Source organism: Anas acuta, chromosome 16 (assembly GCF_963932015.1).
Source record: "Anas acuta chromosome 16, bAnaAcu1.1, whole genome shotgun sequence".
NCBI classification, from domain to species: Eukaryota; Metazoa; Chordata; class Aves; order Anseriformes; family Anatidae; genus Anas; species Anas acuta.
Genome location: NC_088994.1, coordinates 4,877,410 through 4,901,434, shown reverse-complemented (window position 1 = coordinate 4,901,434; position 24,025 = coordinate 4,877,410). Strand labels below are relative to the sequence as shown.

Here is a 24,025-nt window from a genome sequence, read left to right as displayed (position 1 = left end):
GAACGTGCTCAGTTAGATGTGAGGAGATATCCAGTGAGATGTGTGTATGTTTAGACGTATAACTGATTGACAGCCCACAGCCTGTACAGGAGTATCTGTGTGTGTATATAGATACGTATATCTGTGTGTATACATGTAGAAGTACATGTGTGTGTATGTCTTGTACGTAGGAAAGTGCTTGGTTACCTGTAGGTTAAATGCAAGATCAAATTACTGAGGACAGCACACCTTCAAGTGGACGAGGCTGGGACACAGCGCGTTAAAAGGATCCTGTTTTGGAGGCAGGGCCGTGTCAGTGCCATGCAATGCCACACGGCGCAATTAATTATGAATTGGTGTCAGTGCTCAGCTCTCCCTAATGTGAAGCCCATGCTGCTTCCAGGTCCTAACAAGCCTCCTGCCTTCCTCCTTGCACTCTCTCAGCAGCTACTTGACCAAAATTTTTACAGCAGTCCCCAGTTTTGTCCCAGGTCTGCAAACCCATTTCTAGACATTTCACAGGCAGAATTTGGGATTCAACTCTTTAGGGCCATTTCAACAGGCATCCTGCAAAAAGTAGCCTATACTGAAGGAGAAGAGAGTTACGTGATATGAGCACAAGCCTGTCAGCCTCGCTGTCAGAGACTAACAAGGGATATATTTAAGCTACCAGTATAGACATGGCTTTTGAGAGCTCGACTCCTTGTTCCAGCCTCTCCATAACATACAGCAGCCTCAAAGACAGTGTGCTAGGTTGTACACATTAATAAACTAATTTACTATGCAAGCAGATGCTGGTGTCAAGTAACAATTGTACCTTGTTTGAACTTCATGGACTACAACTTCTTTCTTTATTGATTTTTTTTTCTGGTAATTTTCTACCATGTTCCTGTGGTTCAGGGAACAGATCAGGAGCCCTCCTGTGGTTAATTTAGCATCTATTAGCTTTTTATCAACTTATTTGTAAATTAATTGCTAGAACTTCCTTAGAAGGAAGACATTACATCTGATCCTCTGCACTCTGCATGGAGCGAAACCCAACCTGCCGAAAGGAGCAGCGCTCCCACGCCGAGATGTGCAATCTCGGCAAGCAGCAGTGTTAGCACAGAGCCAGCTTGTTTAAATGGTCAAGATAAGCAAGGTGCAGATAGGGCTGACTTGGCATATGTGTTCATTAACTGAGATGTGGGAGCTTTGAACTGAAGAGAGAAGCGATTAAGCTCTAATTGTATCTTCTTTAAGGGGGCATTTTGAACAGCTAACCCTTTTGTAAGGTGGCTCTTTCTACACACATCACGTCTTCCTATGGATAAACAGCCCTTTATCTCACTTGACTTTTCTGTTTTCTTTTCCCTGTGAAATGCTGGATCTGATTTAGGTTCTAATGTAACACCCAGCATACAGTGACTCAAAATTCAATAGATCTTTCTTGTTGTCTCTTTCCTTTCGGAAAGCCCTCATCAATGAAACCCTTGAAGATGTTTTAAATGACCCATATAGAGTAGTGCTCTTTAACTGTGTAATCAGAGATGATTTACTGAATTCATTTCAGGGTGATTGTAGCATGTGTTAAAGGATTGATCAAGAAAAAGAGGAGAAAGTCACTAAGGTTTGTTTGCCTCCCCCCAGAGGGCAATGCAAAGACGTAGAAACACTGACTGTGTATGCCATTATCATTCTGGAATAAGGCGTATCCATTAAAAAACAGAAAGCTCAATATGTCAGGTATTTGGAAACTTTCCACTCGCTGCAGGACCAGCAAAAAACACAGACAGCAGTGACAGATCATGTGGGCCTGCTTCCTAGACTGGGTACTGAATCATACGTGCTACTTGCACACTCATTTATTTTTTTTTCACCAAAAGCAACTGCAGATGCAGTTATATGCTTTGCATATTCATTAGGAGCTCAGTTTAGGTGCTGAAATGTGCACCTCTCTTGTATTAGAGGCAGGTTGTCCCTATAGTATAGTGTTTTTTTGTGTGTTTTTTTTTTTTTTTTTCAATTTATTTTTTGTCTCAGGGCCAGCAGTCACCCTACAGATTTGTACAACTTAATTAGGTTAACAAGAAGGATCAGGAAAATATACTGATCAGTTGCAGATCTCAACAGGTACACTTTAGATTTCCTCCATCAACTTTGGCTCAGTACAATTGTGCCAGCTCAAGCAAATTGAAGAAGCTTAAATCAACCTTTTGCCTATCCTGTGAGAGCATCTTGGACTGGGAGTGATCTCATGTGTCACATATATTAGCTTCTGCAACACTCAGACCCAGGAGATTGCTGTAATCACTTTCTCACTGCTGTTTCTTGGCTTCATGTATTTAAATCAACCCTGGAACATTATACGATTGAACCTTCTTTTAGCTTAATCAGTTTCAAATATTCATTTGTCTTTCTTCTCTGACTGTCTTTCTGTGCCTACTTATCACCTGAGCTGAAGCCAAGACCAAGTTCTCAGCTGTACATATCTCACAAATGAGCTTGTGTAAAAGAAAAAGGAGAGAGAGCGAGAGAGAAAGAGCTCCAGTGGTCTGTGTGAGGATTAAGGATTACTCGAACAGCATTGAATTTACAGGAGCTTGAAAATGTGGGGGAGATCTGATTCAGGAAAAAAAAATGATAATTTGTGGCCAGAGGGAATCAGCGAGGGCTTTAGCCAAATTGGAAATTACCTTTTGGTGCTCCTTTACTACAATTCCCGTAACTCCAATTACAGTAATACACTCAGTTGTTTAACTCTCGTCTTATAACACCAGGCCTTGTGCATGACTTAATCCATCCAACACCTCTTAATGAACTCATTATTCTTATGATGCCTAACTACGCACGGAGGCTTGCTCTAATTTGAGGACCAGTGTTGAATAAATATATATTTAGGAGACGAGGGGAGCTATTACAGCTACACAAATACAAAACTTTATCCTTGGGGGGATAAGTACATGCCATCCAGGTGGCAACAGCTAACTTAGTAGGAGGAAATGATGCACAGGGCGATATTGGGGTGACAAAGAGACTTGGGCGTTTGGGGTATGAGGCAAAACTGAATATTCTGTTTGACCTGGGCTGAGCTACAAGTACCCAAAAACTCTGAGCTCACACACTGTGTACTAAGCTCTCTGGGACTTCCTAATATTTATTTGAGCTTGAGCCAGCTAGGCAGTAAAGCTGAGCAGAAAATGTGTTGTTGTTGTTTTTTTTTTCTTTCCTCTGTTTTTTGTTCTTAAGTACCTATATCCTGAGGTTCCATCAGAAGGCCCCAAAGGAGGTAAATTGTTTTGAGCTCTAAATTTGTCTTACCAACAGGAGTACATTGTTTTGCCATGTTTCCAGGAGCACCACTGTACCCTCTCCTTCAGTGTATAAAAAAAATTGTAGTGTTACCATGTGTTTTGTACCCAAATTCTGCCTGTGAAGCCAGAACTGAGGTGCTGATGGAGGGGAAGCTCTGATCGTGCACTAGCTCTGGTCCACGCTGTGTGGATATTGAATGCTGTGCCTTCATGGTGCCTTTGATTCTGAGAGGAGGTTCATTTTTTTCAATGAAAATAGGTTTTGTTTGTTTGCTTGTTTGTTTTCTAGAGAAATCTATTTTTTTTTTTTTAGTGAAGATCATCACTTAGTCAGTGATGTGAGGTTATTTTTCTCCAGGGAATGACCCACGTGATCCACCTCGGTCTCTACTAGATTGAATCTGGATTAAGCTCTGTAGTTCTCTCATACTTCCTTTCCTTTAGGACTCACTTCCACAATACATGGGTTTTTCCTCGTTATGAACAGACTCTACATCGGGTCCCTTCTATCCATGTACTACCCTGCAGTTCTCAATTATTTTCTGTTTCCCCAAAAAAGAGGATTGCTGCCACTCATCTTGGAGTCTTCACACCTTGGCTCCTGGGAGGTATTCTCACAATCTCCTGCCCATCAGAACTGTTAGATTTTCTAAGAAGTTCAAAACAAGAAAACAAACAAACAAACAAACAAACAAACACAAACTTTGGTCCACAGCTTCAAAGTGTTTCTTTCTGAAGGTCTCTCCCACCCTTGAAGAGCAGCCGGTAGAGCTGCTGCAGGATCTGCAGCCTCTGACAGCCTCCTCCTTGCCCTCGCCCTCTGCTCTGCTTTCAACCAGTTCAGACTTTCTTTTCTTTTTTTCTGAAATCCCCTGCTGCTGGATGGCAGCAGAACAGATGCTACAGAATTATGTTTTAAATCTATCTTTAGTCCCAGGCAAAACTCAATATTCAGGGGCATGGTTGGGTCAAAATTATTTCTTCATGGCCTTTGGGTATTCATTAAATACATACAGCTCTGGCATTATTATCCCTTTTCAGTGATGTTATATTACTTTCAATAATAGCTACAATTTAGAAAGTGCAGATCCACCAAAGCAAAAACATACAATAAAAGGTTATAGCTAAACTGCAGCTCCATGAAGTTAAGGGGTAAAAAAGGCAGAGACTTTAAGGTTGCATTAAGCTACATGGTACGTGGGAGTTTCAGTACATAGGTCCTAATTCTGAAGAGCATTCAACCTCTGAAAGCCTACACCCATTCCTCACACAGACACCAGCTCAACATGGTATTGTTTTTTTTTTTATTAAAATATAAGCCTGTTTCCCTCGTTGGGGTCTATTAACTTCCGCATGTTAAACACATGCTCAAGCTTTGTTCAGGACAAGGATGCTTAGGGTGTTTTCTAAGTAAAACCCCAAATGAAATGACCAAAGTTTCCAGCTGGTCACAAGAAAAGCAGCACAAATACAAAAAGGTGAAATTATTAAAACATTCAAAGTGCTCAATCCACTTCTTTAAGTGAAATCAATACTATTTTGAAGCAGTGAAAATTGATGTAAAACTGCACTGAACTTCGAATTTCCCATTCTGGAGTGGGTGTTTAAACACCCCTGTGATTAATACCTTCATGACTGCCCAGCCAGATGGATGCTGATGGAAGACAGAAATATAATAGCCATGTAAATAAAAATGTCTTTACTAAAGGCCCTACCAAGGCCGGGAAATTTCCTGGCCTGAAAGAAAAGCAGCAAAGCTTAATGGGGGAAAAAAAGTAATTGTCATATGAGTATTTGTAGAGACAAGGCTCAGCAAAAACTGCTGAATAGTCAGAAATTTGCGGGAAGCTTGGTTGCATATCCAAAATAGTGTTATCCAACATTAATTAAAACCATGGGTTATTTTACGGGGCTGCTGACAGAGCTCCTGTGAAACAAAATGCTGGTCATCTGGACAGAGGCAATGGGGCACCGGAGGAGCTACTCAATATCACTTAGACTCATATGCCAGTTTCCTGATATTGTCATTCATCTTTTATTGCTTTGGGGACTGGCACGGGCTTCATGCCATTCAGCTCAGCGATACCTGTGTGCACATGCTCATCCGCCAGGGTGAAATTCAGCTCACTTCCTAACAACCCAGCGAGGGTGAGCTGTTTCCACCAGACTCAGAGCACCCACTCCGAGTGAGGACTGTGCCTGTCACCTTCACAAGCTCACTTCGTCGTTCTCACAAGAGACCTGCGGCTCGATGCTGGCTGAGTTACCCCTGTGCAGACAGGAGAGGCCCAGGCGTGCAGCCCAGCAGGCACACAGGGACCAGAAGCAGCGCCGACACAGGGCCCTGCCTGCAGACTGAACAACCGGCTGTTAAAATACATCAGCCTGATTTTGCAAGCCAGCCTCTAGGCTAAAACACGTGTGAGGGAGTGCAGATGGACTTCGGCACTTAACGGGCAAGCACGAGAGACGGGCAGCTCAACAAAGGGAACCTGCCTGCAGACAGGGTAAAACATATCAAACCCGCCTTCTGCTCTCTCGATACTGCCAGCTTTTGCTGCCCATCAGTTACATTTTCCAGCAAGCTTTCTCCTTCTGTTTTGGCACGTTACCGCGCTGCCCATGGGAGGAATGCAAAAGGCTGTTGTTCTCTTCCAAATATCTCATTACAATTCACCTATGACGAGACGCCTACAAATTGCTTGCTAACAGCAGGGCAGGTTGTGCTGTGACAGCCACTCGCCACCCCAGCCAGGACTGCTTCACCTGCCCCATGCTCCCCGTCCCCACCGCCCCTGCCCATTTTGCTGGCCTCGACTGAAGATGCTGCGTTAGTGCAGTTATGTGCACAGCTTAACGCGGCACAGCCCCGACCCGTGAGGAGCCATTAGAGGCTACAGCAGTATAAATAATACATAAATCATTCATAACAATCAATAGCTAAATTCCTCAAATGCTTTATTTCCAATGAATAATTCCACCAGTTCAAGTTGTCAGGCATGGCAGCGGGCAAAAAAAGCTGCAAGCGGCTCTGAAAACTTCCCAAATTGTGGCTTCCCGCAGTTCTTTTACCTATGGTAGCTTTTGACGGGCTTTCAAAAGCAGATGAAGAATACAGGAAATCCACAGGCAGCGTGGCTTTGGTGCAGTGCTGACAGCCCGCACTGGAGTCAGGAATGGCATGAATAACAGAGAAAATGAGTTGGCAAAGATAAAACGATTTCCCCAAAACTGAAGAGAAGGAGATACACACAGAAGAGAAAAGGGTAGACACCAGGGGAGTTAAACATCCAGGATATACATGTGCCTCCTGAGGTTTACATGCTACTTCTTGCAGCTTCAGAAAGGTATCAGGGGAGACTGAGATTATACTAAGAGATTTGGAGGGGGGTTATTATTTTATTTTTTCTCCTCAAATCCTATAATCTGATACTGTATAAAAACCCTTCAAGCATGGTTTCAGGACAAACTATAGCCAACACATAGAAGTGTGTCGTGGCCTGCAGGGCACCAGCAGTGTCTCATGGCTCCCAGCCCAACAGGGAGCACCTGCCAGGCCACAACAAACTCACCCGCAGAGGGAGGAGGCTGCAGCTTCCGAGGTCCTGCCGTGGTCAGAACCCTTCTCCTGCTCAGTCTGGTTCGTGTGACGACACCTTTGCTCATCCAGCCTCATGTGATTCATGGGGCAGACACCTTGGTGCTCTGACCATTCGCGCTTTTTCTGGAGTTAAGCCGGCTCCAAGGTTGTGATAAGTCACCGACCTGCTGTGGCCAGAAAGAGCTTTTGTGTTTGGATTATGAAGAGCAGCACAATGCAATGCAGTCCCCGCCGGGAGCCCTCGCTTTAGGTATCAGGGAGCAGCAAATCCAATCCGGACAAACTTCTGCACTGGCATAGCATCAGTTCTTGACCTTGCCACTACACAAATGCTTCCTAAATGCTAATTAAGCCCTTCAGCTCCTCTGAATGGTGCGTAAAGAAGCACATGGATATTCTTCTACCAAGAGAGCCTGAGACACTCACAGCTTGAATAATTTGGCTAAGGTGACACTGTGAGCCTGTGGCAGACACAGCGTCTCCTGCTGCCGGTGCCTCATCTGCTACCTTTGTGTTTTGGTCCATACCCATAAAACCACTACATTAGTAAGAAATTAGTAAGAAAAGGCTTCTCCTCAGCACATTGCCATTTGTTTCTGAGGCCAGTCATGCCTATTCAGAAGTACCTAGCTTTAACAGACGTGGTTTCGTTGTTTTGCTGGACAGGGGTTTTTTCTTTTTTTTTCCTGGAAAATCAGAGCTGGCCAAAGCAGTCAGTTTCTGGAAATGGGATATAGTACAAAAACTTTTTTTTTTTTTTTTTGAGTGATACAAGTTCTTTGTGATGCTCATGCTTGCTGGTCACAGCCTTATTAGAAAAATTGCTAAGGATTTGGCAACTGCGTTTCAGTTCAAAGCCTCTCATTTATCTGCCTCTGCCTGCCAGCACGGTGACACTCCATCACTTCTGGGAACCCCTGACACCTCCTATTGACTAAGTGCCACCCCCGCTGCAGCCACTCCAGAGAGAGTGGTGACAAGCATCCTTTACCCGCAGATGGACCACAGAAGCCACATAGTCACGGTACCTCTTTTGCAACACCAAAGAAGTTTCTGTAACGATTTCAACAAGCACTGCTTGCAGAGGCCATTTTTTCAGTCGGGAAGACATCATCCACAGTGCAAGCAGAACAGGGTCTCGGTGAGCAGGCACTGCCATCCTGCTCTGACCTACACAAAGCTAAATTAAGCCTACCTACTGGCCTTCTCACAACACTGGTGTGACCCCACATATGTTAACACTGACGCCTCCACCGTTTGCCCTCCTCTATTTATTCCTGTGCATCTTGGGGAAACCCAAGCAGTTGTTCCTTAGCAGTTCCTCATCTGATTGCAATGCTTAGGTCTAAAAGCAATGAGATGAATTGCAGTCTAAAAGTGGCTACATTTTTTTTTTTTTTTTGCTCGTTGACTGCAAAGGGAGCCTAAAGGATCAGTGCAGATGCAGATGTCTGACCTGTGTGCCCACATGGAGTGCTGCACAGAGACATCAGCCTGTGCCCCTGTCACCAGGTGAGGCGCATTAACTCTGACTGCCCAAATTAACACAGCGTGCATTGCAAAGAACAGGTTAATTGTCCAGCCACATGAACGAGGAAGCACAACCCCCAGGAACCAAGCAAGGGGGTCCCAGCTAGACAAGCCCAAAAGAAGCAGCTTCAGGCCAAGACCACGCTATGATACAAAGACCTGCTGTGCCCCAGCAAGAGCTCCTGCCTCCCACTCACCTTTTTCGTCACTAAACCACATTTTCTATATAACTGCACCAATCACCTCTGCCAGGCTTCTACCATTCATCCATCACCCATCGACAGTCTGTTCTGATTTCTGAAGTACTTTTAATCTTCTCTGACACCCATAATTTCCACATTACCCCTTTACTGAGGCAATTAAATCTGCTTCCAATACATTCTTGTAGGCTTTAAATTTATATTTTTAGTACTAGTTTTCCAGCTGCCCTGGTTCCTTCACAGTTGCAGCACTTAATTCATGTTTATGTCCAGCTCACATGGCACCCTCACCACTGGGGTTATTTCCCTCAGCCACAACTCCCCGCAGAATCCAGACTGCAGCCCAGTCTTGCTTTGCACCTCCACCACAATAAACATTGAAGTGCTTGACCAAAACTGGGATGATTCATTTGAACTTGATGGTTTATGTGTGTTCTATGACATTTTACAAGAATTATTAAAAAAAAATAAAAATCCTATGATGGTTATAGTTCTTCTCATTATAATGCATGCAAATTCATAATCCAGTGAGTGTGAAAAATACACAGATAGGGAGAGAGAAAAATCCTAATGAAAAACTCAACAGAGCATGCAATGTCTGTCTAGTGTTTTTAAAAAGTTGTCCATCTTTACGGTCTTCAGAACCACTTATAGTTTATAGCAGAACAGGTCAGTGAATGCTTTTTCTTGCATGATTTGGGTAATAAAAATAAAGCTAACATGGAAGTTTATCTCTGCTGGAGTGGGTTGTCACAACAGAGCTTGGACCTCCCCAACAGAAGGCAGCCCCACCTGGCTGCTCCTCCTTGCCCTGTGAGTGCAGGGCATTGGCACAGAGCAGCCAAAAATGCTCGATTGTGCAGGGAAGCTCCAGCAAAATTCCTTTACTGTCCCCCATTTGCACTCGTAGCTGCTAACCCCCACCTTGGGATTGCTGGGCACAAACACTTGCTGCCTGTTCGCCAGCAGCAGAGCTGCAGCTGCGGTTCCCCAGCCCCAGCCATCCATCAGGCTGTTATTACCACCGTAAACACCGCATTTGTCAACAGCTAATGTTTTGCACAATCAGGGTGTGATGGATTAGGCTTTATTTGAAAGGAAGGGTCAGGCTTATGAGGATTAGATCAGCGTGGCTTGCGAGAGTCCCATGGGTGCTGCCTGGTCATGACAATGTCCCGGTCCAGCAGTTATTTTCCCATCTGTAGGACAGTGTCCAAATCCCTCAGGGAATAGTTCTGAAGCCACTTTCAAACGTGGCTGTGAGGGATGTTTATCAAAAAATATGGTTATTTGGCATTTATGCAATGCTACCACTGCTGGACCCTAAAGCAGCGTGTAATAATTCCCAACAGCCAGCCACCACAAGCTACACGAGCGGGACCAGCCACACCACAGCACCTCATTTCTATCCACCCTCAGCTTCTGACATCAGGCACAGAGCTCTGGGAGGAAAGGGGAAACAAAATGTGCAAACCTTACTTCTGCTGAGCATCAGAGCAGATTTCCTGATCACACCCAGCAGCGCTGTGTGTCTGCTGAACACAGGGGGGTGAGGTTCTCCCCTCGGTCTGTCTGCAAAGACCCATGCTTAGGGAGATCGAGGGGGCCTTGCTGATGCTCAGCACCCTTAAGGCGCACGTTTGTCCCCAGAATGTTTTGTCAGACAAAGCAGGGGGTGCTGAGTGCCTGTGTGCTCCTGCTCCATGGCTGAGCTCAGCTCCATGGGTCAGTTTTGTCCCAGCACGGACGTCTTCTCAGGTCCTGGGGCAGAGCTGATGCATGGCTCTGTTCTTACATGGGCTGTAATGGGTCTTTTACAGAGAGGCAGATCTACTGAAGTCAATGTTTTTGTGGGTTTATGACCATTTTTTGGTGCAATAAAATCATGGGGAAAGCCACAAGTCTCACCCAGACTATCTCTACCAAACTCACATTTTTTGACTCAGAGGAAACGTGAAATCTGGCTTACAAAAGGGACTTGTCTGAAACCACACCTGTGTTACTCACAACACATCAACACATCTCATCTGCCTTCTGCTTTGATTTTATTTGCAGAGCTCTGCTGGCAACTTCCTTTTTTTTTTTTTTTTTTTTTTTTTCAGGCTGGATGGGGCTGAGGGCAGCCTGGGCTGGGAGCAGAGGTTCCTGCCCGTGGCAGGAGGGTGGAATTAGATTGGCTTTAAGGTCCCTTCCCACCCAAACCATTCCGTGTTTTATGATACCTTGGCGGCTTCATTACCCACACTGGCTCCCTGGGTTCCTCCCTGCATTGCATTTACCCTCTTCTCTGCTCCACAACTCCAGTTCCCTATAGCTAGAAGAGCTACCAGCTGTGGATACTGAGCTAAGAGAAGGCAGATTCACAGCAAAAACAAGCAAAAAAAAAAAAAAAAATCAAGCAAAAATGGAGTTACATTAATTCTTCTTTACCTCAGCTGGTGGCTGTGGCAGGAGGGGAGTGTGGAAGCCAGCAAGCAGCACAGCCCATTTTGGCCTCCTGTCCTCGGTTGGCGGGCCAGGTTTCCTCCCATCGAGGGCTCAGGGAGTGTTTGAAAGATCCCAAGCAAAGCTGCTCTGGCAGAGCACGATTGCTGCTGCAATGCCTGTCCCTGCCCAGGGGCAGGGCCGCACGCTTGGGCAATGGCCTGGACACACTGCCCGCGCCTGTGCCAGAGCCTGCACAGTGAAAATGGCTGCGGTGCGTGGGACAGGGAGTGCATGGGCTGTATGACACCTCCCCAGCAGCAGCCCGCCCTTCGTGGAGCAGCAGGAGCTGCACGGACATCTCACACCATGGCCATCCCCACTCCAGCCCCGTGCCACGCATCCCTCGGCCTTGCAGGGCTTCAGCTTCCCCTGCAAGGCCCAGACGCGAGGGTTTGGGGAGCGTCTATTGCTGCTAGAGCATGGCAGGTGGGGATTCGTCACACCATCCCGTAGCAGCCAAACCAGACCTTTTAATCATTTCCCACAATTAACAAGAATGTTTTTACTAGGTATTAGGTGAACACTGATGCTGTCTTTTTTAAATTGGATCGGTGATATTTAGCAGCCCGTTGTTATTTAGAACCAAGGGTTGCTATATTAGTATTGTCATCTTGTCATCAATTAGCTTTTAATTAACATGAATTAAATCTTTCTTTTTTTCCCCCTAACTGGGGAGGGGGAAGAGCAGAGTAAACAGCAGGTGTATGCAAAGTGGCTCCAGCCACAATTTCATGGAGCAAACTGTGAGCCACCAAACACTGGAGGCACTTCCCAATGCACACAGTAACCTTTAGGCACATGAGGAGCTGAATTAATTTCTAGTTCCCTCTCTACAGATTTGACTTAGAGCCACTGCTTGGAGCTAGGATTCCCCCTCTCCCCCCAGTGAAGCCAGGCCAGAGAGCCACTGAGCAGTGGGGTTTGTGCACTTAGCTTGTGCAGCTGACTTACAAAGTTTGGGTGGGGAAGTCTATCTAGAAAGGGAAAGTCTACTCGGATGTGAGTAAAACAAGCACTGAAAGAGAATAAGTTTTTTCACCTTAATTTTCTCACTTTCTCTCCCATTGTTGAAAAAACTATGTCTGGGGAGGCATTGCTGTTGGTTGCTTTTTTTGTTCGTTTGTTTTGTTGTTGCATTTTACGCTCAGCATGCATGAAAATTTCTCTACCACTCAACTGTCATTCGTGGGCCAGCTCCCCTGTTAAGTATTTGCTATGGATTGCCATCTGTGCAAAGCTCTCACAATGGAGAATGACACTGAATTTTGGGGTCTATTCATGGAGAAAAACTCTGGTTAGAGGAAAAGTAAAAACTGGTCATTTTGTGGAGTTTGAGTGCCTGGCCTGGAAGTATGCTGGGGATGACAGGGTGAGGGATGGTTGGAGCGGTATTGGAACCATCCTAGGGAATTGCTATTACAGTTTGGAGAGAGGGGTTTAATCCTTTGGAGGAGATACACTAGACATGGAGCCACTTGTTTTTTCCAAGTGAACCAGCGATTATGTTTTTGTCTTTAAGCACCATTTCAAAGTGAAGGAGAGAGACAAAGCAGGAATTTGTGGGAAGAACCCAAAGCATTCCTAAACCCTTTTGGCTTAAGCGTTTCTGGTGTCTGCAGCCTTAGATAAACATGTTCGAAAAAGCTTACATGGTTGTACAAATCAAAGTCCTTACCCTGAAAGTAATGCTGGTTGTACCTCCACTGAATCAGTCTGGTCACTGGAGTTTCCTTGCAGGACTGGTCCACAATTCCTCACCCATCTGGGTAAACCCATCATCTCTGTTTGCGTCCCCATCAGCCTGTCTCGGATGCAAGTCCTGAAGAAGGACAGAATTGAAGTCAGCCACAGTCAGAATTAAATAAAAATATTGGGTTTCTCCCCACCTCTTTTTGCCTCTTGAAATTACCTTTCAGTTCAGTTCAGTCCCAGACTGAATAATTCAAAGCTGATGGGAAATGGAAGTCACGGTCCATGGAGAGTTAATGGCTACCTAAGAGCAGCAAAAAAAAAAAGTATGGGGAAGATTTATCCTTCCCTCACCCTTAAATGCACCTGAGTTGAGAAGAGCAATAAATCAACTGCTCTGTTGATAGTTTCTCTTTCAGAGCAAGCTTATCATTCCATTTTATCCACCTCATCATCTTGTGGACCTACAGACTGGCAACAAATAGGCAGCTCCAGAAAGCCTCGAGTTGATATTAAAGAGAAAAATGTCTCCCATCTCTGTGTTTGTTTATGCACACTGATTCGACTCCAGAGTCATCTGTACAGCATTCCCCTCTTGCCACCCATCTGAAATAAAATAAAAACCAAATAAATCCCAGCAGCCTGACGTTAGGGAAGGCTCAGCAGTCCTGAGCAATGATGCCGGACACAGACTCAGGGGAGCTGACCTGAGAACCTGCCCAGAGAGATTTGTTCCAGCAGCTCCACGGGAGGCATCACCCCCAGCTCCCCCTGCTCACAGATGACTGTGCCCATCCTCTGCTTTTCCCCCAGGATGCGTTGGTGGGAAAGATGAGTGATGAGGATAGAAGGATGTTCCCTCCCCTTCTGCCTCTCGGTTTCCCTCTCTAGCCTCAAATTTTGTCATATCCACTCTCAAACTTGTCTTTTTTATGAATGCAGGAAAAGTGTCCACCTTGCCCTGCATGTTGCCCAGAGCACCACCTGCAGCCTCGCCCCCTCTTTTAGCTCAGGAACTTTTTTGAGACCGATGTATCCTGTGGATTCAGCAGCCCCCAGCGCATCCCCTGTATTCTTTGTAGAGGAAAATTCAGCTCGCTCCAAGCCAAAGCCCTACAGCAACACTAAGCCCTCAAGCTGGCCCTGGTTCTGGCCTTTCATCCCTGTTAGCAACTGCTATCAGCAAAATTAAAAGCAAGGTGCTTCTCCTGGGGATTATAATGTATTTGGAGCTGTGACCTTACATTATGGTTAGCCACACTTGCGAGCCTGTAACTCTTCCTGAGTTACTTCTGTTGTCTCCATTACTGTCGTGCTCATTTGTCCCTCAGGCTCTAACAAACATCTCTGCAAGAGCCTTGCCAGCTGTGAGCTCACCGTGATGGCTGCTTTACGAGGAGGGAGAGAGGACAGGAGCAGAGAGTCGTATTTGGTCGAGGCTGCACAGGAAATACAAAGCAGAACATAAAACTGAAGTCTGCAAAGTCTCGTCTTAACATCCCATTGCCACGTCATACTGAGGGTAAAAAAACAATTGTCAAACTGTCATTTGGAAATCTGCTTATAAATAAATATTCATATATTAAGTAAAACTTAAAAATTGGGATTTTCCTGTGAAGAGCCTAATTTGGTAGGCATTTCTGCAGACACTTGGCTAGGAAGCTACAGGAGACACTTGCCAGTAAATAAGTTTGATGCACTGGGCACATTCTGAATGTAAAGCACCAGGCTATTCTAGTTTGCTCTATTTTTTTCCCTCCTCATCCTGCTGGGTTGAAGTCACTCACACCTTTTTGGTTTCCGATGTAGTGTTGCTGTAAGAAGTCCCATTGCCTGCTTTGCTACAAGAAGTGCGAACTTTTATCTCCCAGCTGCAAGAGAGCAGTAAATCAGAGCGAGCTGACAGCTTTGTCTCGCAGCCTGTTATCCATAGGCGAGAGGATGCCTCCCCCGAGATCCCATTAGGTGCACTGTCTCCACCACTAAACTTTCAACAAGCACATTGGCAGAGACCTGCATGTCAAAGAGAGTCCGCCAGCTAATGATCACTGGGAATTCACTGTCTCGTGCTCCTCTCCTGCGCCCACCTCTCCTTCCTTTCTTGCTCACACTTTATTCTCAAGTTTATTAAATATAGGCTCCGTTTAGTGAAGTTTCATCACTTAGAGCCCGTGTAACCGCTTCTGTTAAACTGATGCTGTGCGTGGTATTGCAAGCAGGAGCAAAGCCTCCTCTGCATGGGCAGTTATAGGACACCATGAGAAGTGACGATAAATCCTACCTTTCTGTTGCTGACACTCAAAAAGAAAGCAAGGCAGAGTGACAGGGTGAAATAACTGAATGCAGCAAACCCTCATTAAGTCTAATAAGCTGCTCGCCTCCCAGGTACAATGCAGCCATCACTCACAGGCACAGGGGGAAGGCATATGTGGAGCTCCTCTCCCCCCCCCAAAATTACAGGCACATCCCCAAGACTGAACCATTGATGGGCACATGCAGTGGGGTGTGCTGGGGAGCTGCAAACTGAAAGAAAAAAAAAAAAAACACACCAACAAGTTCTTTGGAGGAAGGGAGGCTTCTGCTATTAATAATATACCTGTAGGACACCACTGCCCAAGGCTCCTCAATAAAGGATGTGCAATGGGGCCTTGCTGCACTCACCAGTCCCAACCTTACTGACTGGCTGTCAACCCAGCCTCTGAGGCCCCTTCCTCTCCCCCCTGCTGGAGGACAAGAACAAGATTTGCAAATTGCCCCATGAACCTGAGCAGAGCTGCGGTGGGTGTAGTGGCCCTGTAGCGCCCCGTCTCAGCCCCAGCCTCTTCCTGCAGGAGCAAGGATGGAGACCTCTCGCCAGGGAGCAGTTACAAGAGCAGCAGCGTGGTGAAGGCAGCAGATCCCATTTGATGACCATCGTGCATACGGTGAAGATGCTGGAAGTGCTCTCACTCCCTGGGAGGGGAGCACGCCTTGGGAAAAGCACAGCAGGGTACCTAAAAAAGCCAGTGTACTCATGGCAAATGCACTAGCCGTTTCCATCAGTGGATGTGGCACGCACAATAGCTAGCACAGTGGATTTCTGTCTGAGAGCTCCTAGCTCAGTAGGGCAGAAGCAGCCCTAGATGAGAAAGGCAGGGCAGGAGGCATTTCAGGACTAAGAAACTAAAACTAAGGAAGCCCTTACCAAGGTCAAAACAAAGGTGCCATGAGTAGACGTGAGAAGAAAGGGGGGGAGAAAAAGCTTGCAAAGCATTTCCTACTGCTGTTTTCTAAAACATGTGAGAAGTTTTAGTCTCTAGGAGCCTGTGGAAAAGAAGTTTTTAGCTATGTCTCTGCTTCCACAAATAGTTTTCTAAAAATACCAGAACCCAGCAATTATCACTGGAATTATTCGATATTTATTGTCATTCACATGCTGATGTAGACAAAAGGCACTTACTAGATGTCAGCCAAACCCTGGACCACTTTTTTTTTTTTTTTATTCCTCTTTCTGTGCTCTGGATAAGTAGATCAAATGGAAATCTCTATCCCTGCTATATAACTTCCACTGATTAGGCTCAGCAGGTGCAAGACAGACTCCAGAGCACACTCACTCCAAATTTTACTCTCCACTGATTAATCCAACCTGACATAAGTCAAAAACTCACAGAATAGTTTTGGTCCTACATGCACAGCATCATTGCAAGCTAGCAGAAAGTGCATTAACTTTCCTTGTGGGCTTTTGTACATAAGTGCTATCCGCAGAGCCAACATTATGGCAGGGACAAGCCTTGCAGTGGGGGGTTCAGGTCTTAAATCCGAAACTGAGGTTGTGCCCCTTCGCGTGGCACAGCAATGCTGAATGACCCTCCGAGCACTCATTAAAGTAAAGCCCAGCGGATAACAGAGAGAACAAGGCAATTAATCCCTGCTGGAGCCTCCAGAGCCCAGTGAAGAGGAAAGAGTGAGTCAGTAAATGATGCTCCCTCCTGACAACACTTCCTGAGGTTCAGAGCCAGCTCAGAGGTGTCGCTGCATGTGTGCCCCTTTGCAGAGTGCAGACGGGGAGGAAAGCAAAGCCCCGAACATGAGCATGCTCTTCATTGAGATTTATTGCATGCAGGGAGTGGAAATGAGGATGAACCGAGGGGTGCTGAAGAGAGAGAGATGGATGTAAATAAGGCTGTTCTCAGCCAGGCTGGGCTGTCATAGCCCAAAGAGGGGAAAAAAAAAAAAAAAAAGTTGTTTTCACATCCGCCTTATGAACCTCGACCAGCTTCATGTGAAGGCTCACACCTGGCAGCGTTTCCCACCCACTTTCCCATCACTTTGCACTGAGATGTGTGGGAACATGGCAGAGACACGCTGGGCTGCTCCCCGAGAAGTGAAACAGCTCGAGAACCATTTTTTCTCAAGTTTAACAGAGGGGAAAAATTATTTTCACCTAACTTGCAGTGACTTCACAGGACAAACAGTCATTGCCTCTGCTGCAGAGCCCCCGGGGCAGCCTGTCCCAAGGGAGCTGGATTTAGCAGAAGATGCAGGAGGCACGGTAGCTGCAGAGTGCAGTGGTAGCATTGCCTTGCAGCGAATGCAGGAGCCTGTTGCTACATGCTAGCATGAGAAACTAAGCCTCTCCAAGGTGCAAATTGGCTGTGAAGAGTAAAGTGCTCTCTGACTTCTCTGCAGCCTGAAATATCCCCAATATACACGAGGGAGAGCAGGGAGCTATAGAGGAGCCACTGAAACGCAGAGGGAGATGGGTATGTGTGAAATGTTTCTCTTTCTCTGCCACAGCAGCTTATTTGAATTAAATTACTTTACTAAACTACTTTTTTACTCCTTGTAGCCGCTCTCCAACCGAACCAACACCCTCAGCCCACAGGAAACCCCCCACCAGCCATGGACTGCAGGGTGCCCAGACGCCCACGACAGACGCACACCTTCCTGAGGAGTTGTACCAAGAGCTCTTTTCCTCAAACCCAGCCACTCTGAAGGCACACAGGCTTTTCTAGCACAAGCCTGTCCCACCAACACATGATCGAGGTCCCACATGTCCCAGCATCCAATTACCAAAGCCCTGTGGACTCACCTGGCCTGGTTGGCTTCTCCGTGGCCTGCAGTGATGGGGATGAAGCCAATCCTCCAGTGTCATTTTACACTAAAAAAATAGAGTTGCAAGGCACAATCTTGACCTTGACTTAACCCTTCCTAAAGATGTGTGTCAGAATAAGAGCTGTATTTCTAAAACTCCTAAGTGGGATCCAGAGGGAGGTTCAGATTTGGCTGGGAGGTGTGGCTCTCATTTGCCTCTATGAGATCAAGAAACAAACCCCAAAAAATTACAATTTAATGTCTTCTGTCTTGTGTTTTGCTGACAGCTCCATAGGGAACCTCAGGAGCAGAGTAGCAGCAATATTGCAGGCACAGCTGTGAGCATAATGGATTTTTCAGTTCATTTGGAAAATAAAACAGAGCTGTTCTGTGTTGACCTGAAACATTTTTTCCACTATAATGAGAGAAAAGGAGCAAAAATTCACCTTCAATCAACTGCAACATCCTGTTTGACCCAAAATGAAAGCTTTCATTTTGTTTTCACGGTACTCAAACATTTCTTAATTCACACTAAACTCAAAACAAAAAACATTGTCAAGGAAAAAGGTTTTGCTTCTACCAAAATAGATTTCCTTACCCCTCCCTCTCATCTGGAGCTCTCTGCACTAAATGCAAGAGGAGCTTGTGAACTATTTTGATTTGTTTTTGAACTACATGGAAAGTGAAGGGAACTTGTACTGCCGGTTGAACCTCCCTGGCCCCATAACCTCGGCTGAAGCTAGCGGATCATTAACGGCGCTGCAGGCACCTCCTCGTGCAATGCCTGCCTTCCCCACCATGGCTGTAATAACAGGAGCAGCTCCTGCAAATTAGCAGTTTTAACCTCCTCTCCTGCCCCATCCAAATATCTATAATGAAGGCAATTCTCAGCTCGGGAAAGGTGAACCCTCCTTCTGCTGATGGCTACCTGCTAATCAACTGCAGAAGTGCCCCCCGCTCTACATCTTAAAAAGTGTTATTAATGGCTTGGCGTCCCCTGGAGAACAGCGGGAGGACTGAAAGTAAACTGTCAGGATATGTCAGGATTTGAGGCGCCGAGCAGCTCTAATTGAAATCTTCTCTGTCATTTGCTCATCAGGAATGTAGAGCTTCTTCTTTGAATGAAACATTAGACACCGGCCTGACAGCTCCAGGTGGAAGATTATTCGGCAGCCTAATCGCTCCCTGACAGCCCCTGTTCCTCCCACATCAGCATCTATTAACCTTCGTTTTATTCAGACCCTTTTATGCCTTTTTAATCTGTGGCTCTGGGTGTTTAGGAGCAAGAGCTGACCAAATCCTACCTGGGACAGGTGAGTTGTGCTTCAACACAGCACGACTGGGATGCCAGTCAGCTCTGCTCTCTTGGATGGAAATCTCCAGGAAAGAGGTTTCCTTACAAAACCGTTAATCTGGTTGTGCAGGAGACAACTGTTTTGCCAGCAGTTGTAATGTTATCAAAAGATTTGCACTTTTGGGGTGTACAGTTTAAAGCCCCAAGTCATGGATGAAGAAGTCACTGTAAAAAATTCAACTTTAATTTAATTTAATTTTTGTGATAAGTGAGTAGTGAACCTTTGTGTTTGCAGAGAAAAGCTCAAAACCAGATGCGAGTGTACCCTCAAGGCTCAAACACTGGAAAACAGATAAAAAGAACCCGAAGTTTATCCTCTCTAAATCAAGACTGGGTGTCTCTTGAAAATTGATGCTATAACTCAAAGAGGAGTTATGGGTTTGATGCAGAAATTATTATCTGAGGTTTTCTGAGCTGTATTATGCAGGGAGTCAGACTAGATGATGATAATAGTCCCTTCTGGCCCTCAGCTCCATGAATCCTTCTCCTGAGCGTTTTGCCATTGTCCCCAAATTGTCCTTCCCTGTGTTATACGCTTGGGTCCAGATTCTCAGAGGCATTCAGATATCTAGCACCAGGCAGGGATTTTTCAGGGGGAAATAAAGGCATTTTAGCCCCCCCATAACCTCTCTCTCACCTGTTCCAGTTCTTTCCATTCAATCCGAGCCCCCAGGCAGACCCAGGGAGGCAGAAAACCTTTGGCAATGAGCAGAGAGAGGCACTTCGGGCATCGAATCAACACAACCCAGTGACACAGGTGCCTGTCACCAGCACCACGCTCAGGCTCCCCTTGTGGATCCCACAGGTCTGCCTGCCCCTGCTCAGCTGCTCCAGACCACCCGCTCCTGCCAGCTCCACGACAGACGCTCCCCAAGTCGATGGACAGCAGAGCGGCTGCCTGGAGCTCTGTAGAAGGCTCATCCTTTCAGCTGCCATCTCTGTCCCTCTAACCTCACTTGGAGCTCCTCCTTGGGTGCCTCCCAGCTGAGCAGCCTCCCCTGCAGCTCAGTGAGGCTGGCCGGCTGCTCCTGGTGATGGGTTCTTGCCACAGCACCGGCTGCTCCGCTTGACTCCTGGCTGTACCACGTCCTTGCACCATCCATGTGCCCAGATGCCCAGAGATTCAATCCTCCTTTCTCACACGATTCTGGCAGATTTTGCTTCAGCCTTGGTCCAGATTGCCTTTGCTGGCTCCAATTGGCTCAGCAATGCAATAGCGGAGCCATCTCCCAAATACATCTCTCTTGTGAAAGGACACCAGCAGCCCCACCCCCCCCACCCCCACGTCATGCTCTGCTGCTGTTTGCGAAAGTCAGGACCGATGAAACGTGCCCCGAGTGGTGTCGGTGGGGAGGAGACACAGCCTTCAAGTGGTGATGCCGTACTTTTGTAAAGTAGCCCTGGAAACCTGTAATTCAGCCTCCCACCAGGGCTTCCCAGCCCCATTAATAATCTGAAATAAGATTGAGCCCCTGCCCGGCAGAGCTTCCAGCAAAGTCAGATGAGCCAAAGCAGAATGTAGATAACAGTTGAGTGTTGGAAGGAGTGAGGAAGCCTGGGTAAAGGGAAAGAGATGGAAAGGATGGCTGGAGAGAATGTGGGGAAGCTGGATTTGAGTGAAGAGAGAAAAAGCTGCCCGGTGAAAAGGTGAGGAATGTCCAAAGCAAGGAGAACATGACTGAAGGGGTAACAGCAAGAGTGAAGAGTGAGGGAATAGGAGAATGAAAGGGCTGTGACATACAATAACTAGACATACAAAAAACAGTCAAGTTTCATTTTCAATATGTAAGGCCGTGTACATCAATGCAAAGGTGGTCTACTGTCAAGACATAAGGACGAACACCCTTCCTCCAGGGAGAAGCTGATGCCTTTCCAGAGGAGTTCTGGTGTGACAAGGCTCCATCACCATCCATCCAGGCACTGAGACACATGAGCTCTGTGATGAGCCAGGAGCAGGTGAGGGGGAAGAGAAGGGCAGTAAGGTGCCAAGATGAGACTGCTACATATACAAACAGCACAGGTAACCCTTAATCCAAGCCCTCACAGAAAGCTTTTGGAGATTTTTTGCTTTCCAGACCTGTATTTTTCAGGCAGGAGTCAAGGCACAATGCAGTGCAGCTTGAGCAGGGCAGCATGGGATGGAAAGCAAAAAAAAAAAAAAAATGCTTCTTGGATCACAGATATGTTTCCTTATAGTACACAATTGTCACTTCCTCTTTTATCTCTCATTTCCTTAAAGGGAAGATGCTAGAAATTAAAATAAAATAAAATAAAATAAAATAAAATAAAATAAAATAAAATAAAATAAAATAAAATATAAAATAAAATAAAATAAAATAAAATAAAATAAAATAAAATAAAATAAAATAAAATAAAATAAAATAAAATAAAATAAAATAAAATAAAATAAAATAAAATAAGCATTAACCCATTCCTATTTAGACACCAACACATCAGATATCTATATATCAGTTGTTTCATGGGAAATATTCAGATTTTACACTGTTAAAATATCTCAGTCAGTACATGCATGGTACCAGAAGATTTTTAATTGTTAGGCTTAACTTTATTTAATATAATATATTTAATGGAGTCTGAAAATCTGCTGAAATCACAGTTTCCAGCATATAACAGAGCACAAAGGAAACTGGGGGTTTCTCATGCCAATTAAGAATCAATAGCCCTGGATCTGGAGGTCTTCTCCCCTGTCGAAAGACAGATTGGATTTTGGCTATGCAGCTAGTGAATAATTGCACCAACACACACAACCCCAACAAAGGAGCTCTACTTCACCAATAAAGCAGACTGGGCACAAGCTACCACAGTTGGATAGAGATCCAAGTTTTCCCACAGGTCAATGATACTTAAGGGCTTGAATTTAATTCCACCTGACTTCTAACATGGAAAGAGAGGATATTGAAGGAGCACTCCTGGATTTAGGTGTGGCAGCAGTACATTTGCTGTTGGAGGAGGACAGAAACCACCTGAGAATTATGAGAGGAGGTTAAGCATGTGTCTCAGGCACAAGCTGATTGCAGAAGATAATTTACTTGCTTCCAGTGACACTGATCCCAGCCCTGCCCCCTGCATATGTTCAGAGAAAGGACGAATATGTTTGCTGGCAGTTGATGTTGAGATCTGAATTAGAGGAATTTGACATGCTATGACCCCCTGCTGAACAGTAAACCTAGAAACAGGGTCAGGAGTACTTACCGTGAGGTGACTTTAACACTGCCAGTTCTATCTGCATAGTAAGCATTAAGATTGTAATCATTATTTATAGCCCCACAATGCAGCTCACCTGAGTAATGCAAGTAAAGAAAAGGCCTGGAAAGACAACTATTGAAGTTTATTTACAATGGCTCCATTGGATCGCAGCACTCTCCAGATGCATGTTAAAATGGCAATAAAGGAAGCAAAAGCATTTTTAAAATCTGCCGTTATAGCTTTGCATTGGTGACATGTATTTAAATCATCTGCATGCCATCAAACATGGGTTCCAATTTAAATGTCACTGTGGAAGCTTTCTCTCATCCCTGCACAAAGTCATTTGTCACCTTCCAATTCATGGCAGTGAAAGGAATTGAGCGGAAGATTAGACAAACAAATGAAAAATCTATGTTTTTAATGTAAAATACAACCCTTGGAACCTCTTACTGTATTTTTTTAATACCACCATTCAAGAAAAGGAAGGAAAGAAAACAAAACACTACTATCATTAAAGCAAACAATAGACAAAGCAAAAGCCTTTCTCTTTGCTTAAATGATGGAACAAATAACCAAGTGAAATAGGCATTAAAGCTGATCATCTGGCTGCCCAAATGCATGTTTACCATTCAATTTATTACCATGTTGTGATGAACTTGAATAAGTTATGGTGGAAAAAAAAATAAGTGATAGAACTTTTTCCACAGTTCTTAATATTAACGTCAAGAAAACAGTATAATTTTCCAAAGTACAGAAATGAGTTCTTATTTTCTGTTAATCTGACAAAGTATCTTATATAACCCGTTATTTTTTTCCAAGAATTCCCGGTTTATGCTGCCTCAAATTATAACATTCCTATAAATGTGAAAATCTTTGACACCCTAATGCTTCTTTTGAACAGTAATCTCATTTTTGTCTTAGGCAAAATACTATAAACGTAATCCGTAAGTAATATAATATGGTCCCCGTAACAGAAGACACTATTAAACCATTATTTCATTTTTACGTTTTAATGGCAACTATAGAACAGCCATACAAACATGGATTATATGATAGCAATGATAAAAATAATGGTTACTTACAGCCAGAGTGCCAAATGTGTGAGTCCTAAGTCATCCAATATTGCTCCTGATGCCAAAATATAACCTTCTGCCTTTTCACCTTAAGGGAGAAGATGTTTCAAGTCAAAATAATTTTAAGAGTGGTTGCTGGTAGACACAAAATTTGTCTGCAGTTCTTTATTATCAACTGTGTATTTGGTTTGTCTTATCAGAATGAAAGTTTTGAATCTTTCCCCCAAAAGCCCAGATTCTGCAGTCTTGTGATTGAGATAGGTATCACTGTTCTTGGATAAAAATAATCAAGACTGTAACTTGGATGCAGATGGAAAATAAAATGCCTTGAAAGTGTACATCTCAGGTTATAATAACAAAAGATGCATTAAAACCATTCAGAATGTCCTTCTCAGGAGTCTCATCATTTGACGCCCAACCCAGGCTTTGATGGAGCCTTGAACCATGGGTGCACTCACAACATCTACTCACTTGAGTAAAATTACTTATGAGCTTCAATTTAAAACCAGCTCAAACTAGGAGGTCTTTGTTCTAGTAAT

At 45.0% G+C, this 24,025-nt stretch overlaps 1 long non-coding RNA gene across 1 annotated transcript in view; it reads right to left on the bottom strand.

Moving 5' to 3' along the window:
* LOC137865466 (uncharacterized) overlaps nucleotides 1-24,025 on the bottom strand; it is a 51,847-nt gene that overhangs the window by 14,427 nt on the left and 13,395 nt on the right. Inside the window, exons 2-4 of the long non-coding RNA XR_011101915.1 lie at nucleotides 23,496-23,574; nucleotides 12,766-12,909; nucleotides 6,845-7,037 (exon numbers count right to left, since the gene is read on the bottom strand). This is a non-coding gene — a long non-coding RNA (uncharacterized lncRNA). The remainder of the gene's footprint in view (nucleotides 1-6,844; nucleotides 7,038-12,765; nucleotides 12,910-23,495; nucleotides 23,575-24,025) is intronic.